Source organism: Mandrillus leucophaeus, unplaced genomic scaffold (genome assembly GCF_000951045.1).
Source record: "Mandrillus leucophaeus isolate KB7577 unplaced genomic scaffold, Mleu.le_1.0 Scaffold144, whole genome shotgun sequence".
Classification (NCBI taxonomy): domain Eukaryota; kingdom Metazoa; phylum Chordata; class Mammalia; order Primates; family Cercopithecidae; genus Mandrillus; species Mandrillus leucophaeus.
The window spans coordinates 4,240,290-4,253,398 of NW_012101410.1; the positions used below are offsets into that span (position 1 = coordinate 4,240,290).

Sequence of the window (13,109 nt, forward strand, 5' to 3'; positions counted from 1 at the left end):
AAGCGGCCTCTTAAATTGTCAAGGCAAAAGTTCTCTCTTTCACTAAGAGGTTCCAGGGCTCTGCAAGCAATTCCCCAAGGTCTTCTTTAGAGAACATTTTAGAAGCAGTGGTTTGCAAACTGTGTACACAGTGGTACTGGGTTCTAGAGTGTGCCCTGGGCACAACCCAGGTGACAATAGCAGGCTCTGGGCTCCTAGTTCCCTCAGAGCAGCTCTGTTTTTATTTGACTCATACATGAGGGTCTTGCATAAGATTCTATTTGGTGCTAAGTATAAAACAAAAATGATGTCTACGAAAATGTGTGCAAACCATTGCAAGAAATGGTTCTGTCTCCCTCAGGCACTCTTAACCTCCCTCACCAGGCTGCTCTCTGCAAATGGAGGTGGATGCATTTACTTTCCTTTAAAGAAGCTTACCCTTTTCTCCTCTTCCAGAATTTGAAACATCTAGGAATTGAAGCAATTAAATATACTCATTTTCAACATTCAGAACCTAATCCAGACTTCTGCACAGCAAATCCTTTCAAAGTTAAAATTCGTTTTTCTCAAGTGTACTATAAACTGGATTTAGCCAACCCATCTCCAATTTCGATTTTTTTTTTTTTTTTGGCTATCAGCGAGAATGGCGTATACCTGACATGTATTCTTTATGGACCTTTTGTTATAAGCAATGAGAAGGATGAAGCTGCCTCTTTCTCTTTACCTCTCTACACTAATCCAAAATCGACACTGGCATTTGGTTGGTATTCTGGAATAATTATTAGAAATTTGGCATAGCCATCCAAAAACAGCAGCTTCAGTGAGTATGTGAGTAACCAGCTGACAACTGAAAATGAATTCGAATGTTATTGAACATCTTGTTCATTTGTATTAGGAAAATAAGTTGCACATGGTCGTACCATGATCAATTTTCCTAATTCCAAAATCAGAAAGAAATAAACCTAAATGCCACAGGTTTGCAGAGAATGAATTGTACCCCTCCAAAGCCCCTTTCGAAATGAAGTGTTCTGAGCCAACTATTTGAAAGACAATAGAGAATGAAGGTAGATTCTAGAAACCAACAAATCCCATTCACTTCCTTCAGTTTGTAAAAACAAGCAACTGACATGTTTCCTGCCAAGGAACACACTGGTAGATAAGAAAGCTCCCTACAGGAAATCCTTGCTAAAAGAGACCAGTTGTGCCATTAAACTTAATCTTCTTTACCAAGTCCCAATCAGTTAAATATCTGGGTGATTTCGCATATATTTCATAATCCCATGTTGTCAAATATTTAACTTCTAAAGTACATATTTCTATGGCATACATGCACAATATTAAATAAACATTAAAATAGAGTTAGGATTCTTCTCCTCCCCACTCCCCATGCAATTAGTTGATGAAAATAAGGGAAATTTCCTGCTTTTTAAAAAGACCAAATTGTTAATTGAACAAGTTTTAAAACTGACCATTATTAATTAAGATAAAGCTATTCAATGCTTTAAATTGCCATGACTTGAAGGAAGACATTTCTAAATGAATATCAAGAACAGAAAATCTGAAGGCTGCCATTAACAAGATTAGAAAAATATAAGGAATGTATTTGCTTTATATTTTACAAGGTTCAATGTTGATCCTCAAAGTCAAAATTTAGGACAGGGCCTCTTTGGTTATTTTTTGCTTAGCAAAATGAACCGGGGGCGGGGTGGAGGCTAAGGGGAGGGGAGGTCTCCAAACTTTTTTCTATATAGTCCTCATGGAAATCATTACCAAGGTACTGGAAATATTTGCAATTTTGATACTGGGAACGTCTCAATTATCCTAAAAACAAAAGCACTCTTCCCCATCCACAAAACAGTAAACTTTTCTATCATAAGTCAACTGGATAATAATAATGACAATTATGAAGCAGTTCTTATTTTCATTTAGATTTTCCTTTCCCTGGTTAGCTTCTGAGAATACCCTCTCTTATATTTCCCAAAGTACCAGGCAATCTTCATCCCTCCCCTTCACCCCCCTACCCCTACCCCCACCACCCCACACACAAACGCAGCCTTAGAGCAGGGTTCTAAAAGGCCACCAGTCTGTAAGTTCCATTGCTTGAGTTCAACTTTGAACCCTCTTGTAAACACAAACACCTCATTATAACTTCCCCAGATGACTCCTCATCCACAGGTAACATTCTAACCTTTCTGACTCTCAAAAGAGTTTTGTTCTAACAGTAGACACACAAATCAGTTTGATTCCACAATTAAGTGTTCAGATACATTGTTCTCAGCCTTCCCTTGCACAGCTCAGAGGTGGCAAAATGCAAAGTAAGCCTGGGGGCTCATCCTTGCTTTAAGGCTGTTTCCTCAAATATTTCCAATAAAAATACAGTTATGAAATCTAGGAGACCACATTTTTGGTTGTTGTTGTAAAATGACCTTGATTTGACAGGCACGATCTCAGGTTTCAACAGATGCTGTGGGAAAGCTTACAGAAGCCAACATGTTCTCCAGGCATCTGTGATGACATGCAGGTTTTGTTTTTGTTTTTGTTTCTTTTTAAGTGGTGGTCATGGTAGAGTATGTATGTGTAGTGGGGGTGGGGTGGGGTTACTCCTCTCGGTTTCCATGACAACCATGTCTCCACTCATCAGTTATTAGATACAATCCACTTCCTGTGTCTAAATTTTTAAGCCAATCAGAAAAGTGTTTATACATTTAACAACTTCTGGGACAGTGCTTCTTTAATGAAATCGCTTTAAAGGCTCAAATGAAGATGTTTACGGTTTGTGTTACAGATACAACATTGCACAATGTTTACTAATTCATATTTTTATATGGTGCAGAATGCCCTTCTTCTTGGATGTGAAATGCATTATCCTCAAAGCAGATGCCACAATCTCTTAGAATAGTGTGCAGGCTGATTTTGATTGTTTTCTTTTCATTGTCTTTTCCTTTCACTGTCACAGTTTTAGACTTAGTGCATGAAACGTGCTAATGCACAAGGCACTTAAATTATCAAAGTAATGATACAGTTAAACATCCATCTACTGATGGTCCTTTTTAAAGACTCAGATCCAAAACCAGTTAGGAATCATTATTCTAAGTTGAACAACTTGGCATTCTACAACTTATGAGCAGAAATCATTGAGAATGTATTGTAAAGTGCTGTATCTATACGTGTAAGCTAGTAGCTTACGTCTGCAAAGAAATTTGTCACCAAAATGGCCTACTTTATCTGGATAGAAACAACAAAAACATTAAACATAAAGGTATCTCGAGCAAACTGCACCCGAATGAAAAATCGACCCTGCAGAAATCTGTGCACAAGAGGGCTACGTGAAACTACAGCACGATTTTAAAAGAAGGTTTTGGGTGACTGTTTTCATAAGTCTCAATCTAACTGACCAATCAGTGTGAGAGTTAAAGTGGGCTCCAGTCATTCTTGCAGCCTTCAGAGCTCTGCACCCTCCGAGCTGCTCTCCTCTCCAAGGCAGAGCCGGCGATCAATGAAAAACAGGGAACAAAAGGAATATAACAGGATGTCTTCCTTAGCTAAGGAAAACGATTCCCTTTTTCCTCAATGAGCCAGTCGCACCCTGCCTACGACAGCTCCACACGGGAGCTTCCAGCAGACCAGTCCTTTCGGGTGAGGCACATTTTACATTTGCAATCATGTGTCCCAACTGCTAGCAAATGTGTCACCTTAAGCACAGCCTGTGACGGAGGGCTCCCCGAGCCCAACCAATTGAAACTAATAAATTAAATAAATTTGTAATCCCACAATTAAAAGCTCCCGAGAAAGACTGCATTTCCCTTCCCCAAATGTCATCCCGGGAGTATAAACAAAGCATGAAAAATAGTCTCCTCAGCCTTCCCAGCCGGCAATCATGGTTTTCCCCTCAAAACAATGTTTCTCCAAAAAGAGAAATCTTATTACCCTCAGTGGAAACTCATCTATAGATGTCATATCAGGATAACCCGTTACAGTATTGAAAAGAGGCTGAAACTGCCCATAGATTTGACACTGTTTATAATTGATAGCAAAACAGTTGCGACAGCAATGCTGTAAACTCTGCCCAGCCAAACAAACTCCACATTTAACACGTTCCTTCCTTGAAAATAAAAGTAACGCCCGGGGAGCCCACAGAAGTGGGCTTCCCTAAAAGTAATTAACAGAATTGCATCAATTATTTGATTATTTTTATAAATATCTATTTGTCTGCAATTTTTTTTTAATTTAAAAAGCGACTATCCACACATTCCTAAGAAACTTTTTTTTTTTTTAAATGAACTTACTTTTGAGACAAAACTAATGAAAATAAGCAACTTGCCATGGCTGGATCTTTCCCATTTGGGCTGCAAGCTATAAATCAATCTGAAACCAGGTGGAAATAGGGGGGCGGACACCTACAAAAAAAAATCAAAGGGTGCCCCAAAATGCAGCAGCCTGAACACGGAGGGCTTCTCGTGGCAATGCTAAACCCGAGCAGATTAGGAGGCAGGAAATGAGCCCCATTTTCGTTACCTTCGATCGCCTGCCCCCCCGTTGCTTCTCGCGGCCGCATTGGGGGGCTGCGGCGACGCTGGACTCGCGGGTGGCCCCGCCGCCGGGTCGCGCCGTCTCCCGGCCGAGCTGCAGCAGATCGCGGCCGGAACCCCGGCTCCTGCGCCCGGCGCCCGCCCGGGGTCGGCGGCGCGGCTCCCACCCGGGCCTGGAGCCCTGCTGGGTCCTAGTGCGCGCCGCGCGCCCGCCTCGCGGCCCGGTCTGCAGCCCGCACCGAGGGCAGGCAGCTCCCAGCGCCGCGAGTCGCCGGGCGAGGCCGCCACCCCCTCGGCCCCTTGCGAAAGCGGCCGCGGGGTGTGCGGATGAACTGGAGCTTAATTTCAAATCCTGGCACAAGATGTTCAAAAGAAAGACATTGGCTCCAACTGAACTCTTAGAAGGCAGATGCTAGGATCTGCAGCCCCAGAGTAAGCGTAGGGCAGTACCTAGCAGACAGAGGTCTGCCCGGTGCACTGGTGATATTGGCGGTTCACAGACGGTGAGACGCGGTACGGGATCGATAAAGATAGATTTCAAAAATATAACGCTAAAAAGAAAAAAGGTTGAAAATGCGTGTGTTTAAAACAATGTTTTAAACTGTTTTTCCCAATATTTTCCCCCTGTTGACAGGCCCTTTTGCATTTCGCTTTCTTTTACTTTATAATATGCTCTTTTAAATAACAAAGCCCCATATGGCTAAACATGTAGTCATTTGATTTTCAAAAGACCTCAAAAATTGCATCAAAATATGCACTCATGTATCTCCTAAGAAATCAACGAGAAAGAATTAATGGTGGCATATGGCGTGCCTCATAGAGGAAACTTAATTACAAATTAAAACAAATGCAAAAATTCACAAATTCAGTAAACTGCAAGTAAATTATGATCCTAGATGTATACACAAATCAGCTCATGTACAATTAGGAAGACTGTAAATTCCAGGTTTCTCTTTCACAAAGGGGAAGGGGTGTTTGTTACATGAACTCATATCAGATTCCTCTCGTTTGCCCCTAAAAGAGCTTTCAGCAACCTCTTGGCACATTCATTTACTGCAGCCCACCTGGAAAGCAACTTTTAATCTTGCAAGTGCTCATTTAAGAGGACAATTCTATTAGCCCTTAATTCAAAATAAAAGTGCTTTAGTTTGAAAAGCCTGTTTGAAAGTCTTCAAGACTGGGAGCTTTTTTTCAGTCTTTGGTATCACCAAGTTTGAAGGTCACAATTCTGTAAAACTGCTAATAACAATGGCACTGTGGTTTACACCATAAGGAAAATCAAATATGTGCTTTCTGATTTCTATTTTTGAAGCAGAAAAAGTCCCTTTGAAAAGTACTCTTGCCCTCCCCCTTTCCAATTTTAGCTAAACAAGTGTAATGGAAGATTTTTAGTATTAATTAAACATCAAAGGCACTTTCTCTGATGCCTTGTATCCACGCAAAAAAAAAACTAGTTGTCATATGTTACACTTGTCAATCTTAAATTACTTGCACATACATCTCATGAGATCTTTACCACATCTCTGTGAGAAAGCAGATACAATAATCTGCAATTTTCAAATGAGAAATTGGAGGTCCCAAAAGGTAAACTGACTTGTTCAAAAATCACATGGCTGGTGAGCAGAGCAGCTGGAATCCCATCCCTGTCTCTGCTTCCAACAAGCCCTGTTTTTTGAGTGCATCACCTGGCCTCCCAACTATCTCTCTGTAAGTACTGTGGAAAATGAAGCATCTGAAACAAAAATGCAGGGAGGTTTTTTTAGTCATCATTTCTTACCTGTCTCAGAGCAGCAATTTGCCAGCAAGGAAATATGAGGCTTGTTGGAAGTATGTTAGTCTCTGCTAAAATGAGAAAGATGGCTAGGAAGACCCACCCACACTGGTCAGATTTCTGTCCTGGAGCTGCCCAGGGCAACCTGGCAGACAGAAAACTTCAAACTCTGAGGCTGAGCAATGCCTCATCCCCCGTACGTCTTTTTGCTCTTTATCAGAAATTAAGAACTGACTCCACTTGACACATGGAGGAGTAGCGTTTTCTCAAATTGAACTTGGGTTGCTATGAGCAGTCCCAGCACCGAAAGGCCTCAAAAACTCTGGAAATTCATATATAAGGTGGCCTATTCGTGGGATCCAGGGTATCTCTGTCCAGACCTGATGACCCCTGGAACTTTGATGGGTCTCTAGGACATCCCTTCTCAGCCCTCCTGCACCCATGGTAAAGTCAACACCCAGTTCTGTGTGTGGCCGACCCCTTCCTCCTTCTCTCTGCCAAAAGGAAATGTAACTTCTCTGATGATATGTCCTTAAATGCCAGCCAGGTGACGGGCTGGGTGACATTTAACTGAAAAAAAAAAAAAAAAAAACAGAAACATTTCATGCTGAAAAGTGATTCATTCCTTTTCTCGTGCAGTTCACAAGGACGGGACTAGGCATGGCTATACATTGGAAAATGTGTCTGACCTTCCTGGAAGGATTAAAGCAAAACGTACTTGATGAATTCATTTGATCCCTTTGTTGAAAACTGGTCTAATTACTTTATAGTCACACCATCCATGTGCCTGGCAAATATTGCAAATGCTAGGCTCAAAGCAATCTTAGCCCCAGTAGCAAATGATGAGAAGCTGGGAAGAAATGCTGGTGGTGAGCTGAGTTCAAAGCTAGAGCACACCAGAAGAGGTACTGGTCAGAAGTAACTGTCATTCATTCATTCATTCATTTGTCCATCCACTCATCCAATTGTGTATGTATCAAATGTTGAGCAAGGTACTGTTCTAGGCTCTGGGTAGAAAAAATAAAGTTTTCAAGCACTCCTATCGTATGGAGCCCACAGACAGGCAAACAATTGCAGTGCAGTGGTACCAGTGGAGCCGTAAAATCATGACACCGGGGATATGAGGGCAATCTGGCTGCGACATCTGTCATCCCATTGATCTCTAGGGTTGATTCAGCTGATCTGGCTGGCGAGGCAGGTGTCCCCTTTCTCCTTCACCGCTCCATCTGCGTCCCTCCTGAAGCTGCGCACTCCATCGAAGAGGACAACCATCCCTGATAGAGGAGGACTGGGCTTTGGTCAAGGGTGTATGAATCGCTGTGCTCCCCTGCTAGAACCTCCAAATGAGCACTGAAATCACTGGTGCTCTATATTCAAACACCAACTGCCCTGGTCCTGGGCCAGTTGTCTTCTAAGCCATTCCAGGCCTGCCCTTTGCTCTGTGTTGCCAGGAGCTGTCTCTGGCAGGCTGAGTTTCACAGGCGCTTGGATCCGTTGGTTGGTGGCTGGCTATGGCCAATGAGGGGCACCGGAGGAGTGGAGGAAGAAAAGAAGATAGAAGCCAGAGACCATCATTGTGTCCCTCCTGCCTTTGATGGCATCTCTAGCAGTGGCTGCATCTGGCTGAGGCTTCTGTCAGGTGACTCTAGGCCCTGGGCTCAGTAACACTGCCACTTCCTGTTAACTGTCCAGCGTGAGGACGTTCTTCGCTCTCTGCTGGGATTAGTTTCCGGGTGACATCCCTGAAATGCATATGAGAGTGGGGAAAAGAAAGTCCCCACTGGAGAGGATATCCTGGGCAAACGCATGAGTGGATGAAGATGCAAGGCAGGCCAGCGCACTGCCTGGGGAGCAGCGATGCTAAAGTGAAGGCTTCAGATGAGGCGGCGTCTGTAGATCCTGCTGGAGGTGCCAGTAGGATCCAGAGTCCACCGGGCTTTGAACTTGATTGTGATTTCTACATGGGAAACCCCTTTATCTCCCTTTAGCCTTTGCTTAAATGTTCCCTTCCCAATGTCTTCCTCCTCCTCATCCTGCTTTTTGCCTTCTTCCCTTTCCCTTACCACTTTCTGATACATTACTATTTACTTATCATTTTTATTATTCATTATCTGTTCCACCACACACACACACACACACACACGAATAAAGTTCTACAGGGCCAGGAACCTTTGCTCTATTCAATGATAATTTACAAGAACATAAAACAGTGACTGGTACATAGTAGGTGCTCAATAAATGTTTTTAATGAATGAATAAAGTTAATAAATAAAAAGTTATTTATAGTAGTCAGAGTTCTCCAGAGAAACAGAACCAGTAGGATGTATTTATTATATATAGAGAGAGAAATGGGATTGATTATAAGGATTTGGGTCATGTGATTAAGGAGGCTGACAAGTCCCCAGATTTGCACCCAGCAAGCTGTAGGCCAAGGAGAGTCAATGGTGTAGTTCCAGTCTGAAGGCCAGCAAACTCCAGACCCAGGAAGAGCTGATGTTTCCGTTGAGTTTGAAGGCAGGAAAAACACCAATGTCCCAGCTCGAGGCAATCAGGCAGGAGGAGGTAGTCCCTCTTACTAGAGGGAGGGCTAGCCTTTTGTTCTAGTTGGGCCTTCGGCTGATTGAATGAGGCCCACTCACATTAGGGTGGGTGTCTGCTTTCTTAGCCTACCTATTCAAATGTTAATTATTATTATTATTTTTTTTTTGAGACAGTCTTGCTCTGTCACCCAGGTTGGAGCGCAGTGGTGTAATCTTGGCTCACTGCAACCTCTGCCTCCCAGGTTTAAGCAATTCTCTTGCCTCAGCCTCCCAAGTAGCTGGGACTACAGACATGTACCCTCATGCCTGGCTTATGCCTGGCTTATCTTTGTATTTTTAGTAGAGATGGGGTTACGCCATGTTGGCCAGGCTGGTCTCAAACTCCTGGCCGCCTTGACCTCCTAAAGTGCTGGGATTAGAGGCATGAGCCACTGCACCTGGCCTCAAATGTTCATCTTATCTGAAAAACACCCTTACAGACACACCCAGAATAATGGTTACCCAAATATGTGGACACCCCATGGCCTAGGTAAGTTGACACATAAAATTAACCATCACATTGTAAAAGACCGTGTTTTATCAGGATCATTCTAGAAAGCGTATGGAAGATTATTAAGATCCAAAATGTTTTAGATATCAGAAGGCAGGGTGACATATTAAGAGGTAACTATTATCCTAGTTCAGAAGCAGACCTGAAAGAATTCATCGTTGGTGGCTTCAGATGACCCTTCAGTGACCCATGGGTGATGTGTGATGTTACACACACCGAAGGCATCACACAGACACAACTCTCGGAGGAATCCATCAGAAGTGCAATGCCTAGAAAAGAACACAGTGTGGCCGGGCGCGGTGGCTCAATCCTGTAATCCCAGCACTTTGGGAGGCTGAGGCGGGCGGATCACAAGGTCAGGAGTTCGAGACCAGCCTGGCCAATATGGTGAAACCCCGTCTCTACTAAAAATACAAAAATTAGTCGGGAGTGTTGGCAGACGCCTGTAGTCCCAGCTACTCGGGAGGCTGAGGCAGGAGAATCGCTTGAACCCGGGAGGCGGAGGTTGTAGTGAGCCAAGATTGGGCCATTGCACTCCAGCCTGGGAGACAGAGCGAGACTCCACCTCAAAAAAAAAAAAAAAAAAAGAACACAGTGGATAACTACGGGGGGTCCTGGCTGCTCTTGCAACAGGCTGAGGACAACAGTGTCCTCTGGCCACTTTAACTGCTCAGTTGCAGTAGACACAAAGCAGGGTGGCAACCTGGCTCCTTTTGGGGGGATTTCTCATTCCACGCAATGGTCCTGGTGTTGAGTGGGAACAGGCTTCTTATAGCATGACTGTAGAATTGGGCCCAGGGTGGGCACTTGGCATGCTGGGCACTTGACCCCATGCCAGGACAATTAGGGTCCTCTGAAGTTCCCTAACTGAAGCCAGGGGAAGCGAGGATCCTTCTCTTCACTTGGATTGCCAAACTTGGGTGCCACCATTAGCCCCACCCTCAGTTTGCAGGCTCAGAAGATGGATAACTGCGCAACTATTAGCCCAAGCATGACGTTAAAACACAATGAAAGCCCAATATAAACTTTGGATTATCCAAACAAACTTTTTTCCCCTCCATCATCATAAGCAGTTTAGAATAGGCTGTATATATCGCCACCATTTATATACACACAAGGATGCACCAAAATCCTCACTGTACTGGGAAGATCCCCGGAACACTCCTCAGCTTTCTAGATACAGGTGGTATGAGGTTATCCTGAAAGAAAGATTTTCCACTTGCTTCTTTGTATGCTCCCAGTTGCAATAAAATGCCACCCGTCTTCACCCTATGAAGTCACAAGCCTTGACATTCCCCATGAAACCGATAGCCTCACCCTTTTACTAATGCAGGCTTAGGAGATGGTGAAATCACACGTGACTTGGATGTCATTACTTTTACCCACCCTTTTATAAGGGATTTATTGCCTCTCAGCGGTGACAGCACTAAATCAGTCCTGTGAATCTATGCTTGTCAAGAGGAATGGACAAAACTCACTTTGATTCCTTTGTCTCTCCGATATCTATCACATTTATTCCTTCGTTGACCAAACCCAGCACAATCTGCCAATGGGCTTGCTTTGGCAATAGTGGCTCATGAGTGACATCTCATCCCCAGCTCTTACAGATCCAGTCATGGAATTGCCCACAGTTTGTGTTTCTCAGACCCCCTTCTCAGTTCTGGCTCAGGCCCTTTAGGAATCATTTATCCTGGGGTCTGACTCCCAAGCAGGGCTGTGAAGAAGGCCTTGAGAGGAAAGCGTGGGGCAGAACGCTGCCAAAAAAACAGCCCAATCTGGCTCTCAGCCAACCAGCTGGCTGCTGCGCGAAGGCCTCTCCCAGCCTCTCCAGACCCTCCTTTGTCTCCCTCAGCCTCCCTTTCTCAGCTGTCTCGCCTCAGGTAATCATCCACACTCTGCACTTCCCCAGCTCTTTTTATTCCCGCATTTCAGATCACTTTACACACGTTAATTAAGCCTTAAACCACTCAGGAAAGAAAAGCAAAAGGCGCGTGGGGATGTTTGCACTGCGCTCCTCCCAGCTGCTCTGGCCCGGGAGCAGGCCAGCCGCGGGCCGCCCCACTCCCACCCCGGGGAGGAAGGAGAGCCGCAGAGGCTGCCGGAGACCAGGAGGGCTTCTCCTGCGACACGTAGGGTTGGGGTGTCAAGGGTGGAAACTGACTCCACACATCACAGAACACCCCGTCTCATTGAGAGGCACATGTCATTGTTATGGGACACAACCTCCCATGTAGCGGTCACCTGCCACAGTTGATCCAGATGACCTTTGGAAGGTGGGTCCTGGGCAAGACGGCTGGTGAAAAGAGGCGGTCTCGGCATCACACCTGGGTTAGGTGCACTTCAGTCTGTACCGTTGTGGTCGTGATCATGGGTTTTTGAATCAGAGATGTCTTAGGTCACATCTGGGCTCTGTTGTCTCCCAGCTCAGCTGTCTTCCACATGTTGCTTTGTATCCCAGGGCCCACGGTCGTATCTGCAAAGTGCATGTGACAGTATCCACTACCCTCCCTCTACCTGGATTTTTGTGGAGGATGAAATTAGATCATGCATGCAAAATACTGGCACGCCTAGTGGTAGATGTTAGAGCTTGTTTGAGCCATCTCTATGTTTAGTCCCAGCCAGTCTGAATTAATGTAGTTCTGCTGTGGCTGTTTGGACCCTCTAGCTCAAATTGGTGCTAAAGTCTGTCATTCACAAGAAATGGTGGGGAAATCCAAATGAAGTCTGTAGTTTAGTTAATAGTCTGTATCAGTGGTAATTTTTTAGTTTTGGTAAATGTGTCATGGTTATTTGAGACATTACAGGAAGTTGGGTGAGTGGTGTGAACTCTTCTGTTTTTGCAACAAATGCTCATCTAATAATAACAATAATCTTATGAAAATACATCAAAATTCGTAATGGCTACACAGCGGGTGTCATACTTCACCTGATATGGTTAGGCTTTGTGTCCCCACCCAAATCTCATCTTGAATTGTAATCCTCATAATCCTTACAATCCCCACATGTAAAGGGAGAGACCAAGTGCAGGTAATTGAATCCTGAGGGCGGTTTCCCCCATGCTGTTCTCGTCATAGTGAGTTCTCACAAGATTTGATGGGTTTAAAAGGTGCTCTTCTGCTTTTACTCGACACTTCTCCTTCCTGACACCTTGTAAAAAAAGGTGCCTTGCTTCCTTTTTGCCTCCTGCCGTGATTGTAAGTTTCCTGAGGCCTCCCCAGCCATGCTGAACTGTGAGTCAGTCAAACTTCTTTCCTTTATAAATTACCCAGTTTCAGGCAGTCCTTTACAACAGTATGAAAATGGACTAATACATTACCTGTATTTTTAGTGTACTATATTAAGATACCTCCATAGTGACCAAAAACATGCCAACTCTTTGTTACCAAAATAAGAGGCAATTTATGTTATCTCTAGTTGTTATCACCACCAAGAAAAATCCCTTGAGTTTTCAGTGTCTACAAGGTACCGTACTGAACCTTAAAATAGCAAATATTACTATCCCGTAAAACCATTACCTGTGTGGCAGTCATTTTAAAGTAGGTGTTTGGATGTAAGATACTTGATAGCCTTACCATTTAAGCCCCCAGTACTTCCCTTATTTCACAGAAAATGAATGGCTTGCCAGTCAATCAGCTCTGAGCTTTCCCTTTTGGTGGGTGGTGACTAGGAAGAGCAATCTTGTCAAATAACACTGTAGATTATATCCGCTTGCCACTCTGAGTAGTTTTTGAGAGGTTCGT

The 13,109-nt window shown here is 44.1% G+C and overlaps 1 protein-coding gene across 3 annotated transcripts in view; it reads right to left on the reverse strand.

Moving 5' to 3' along the window:
• The window catches only part of FOXN3 (forkhead box N3), a 520,915-nt gene extending 516,281 nt beyond the window's left edge, over nucleotides 1-4,634 (reverse strand). For 2 of the 3 annotated variants that reach the window (XM_011974305.1, XM_011974304.1), the window contains exon 1: nucleotides 4,495-4,620. The gene's annotated coding sequence lies outside the window, so the exon portion shown is untranslated. Of the gene's footprint in view, nucleotides 1-4,494 lie in introns of all 3 variants that reach the window. The other variant, XM_011974303.1, reaches the window with a different exon arrangement.
• Between the last annotated feature and the right edge of the window lie 8,475 nt (nucleotides 4,635-13,109).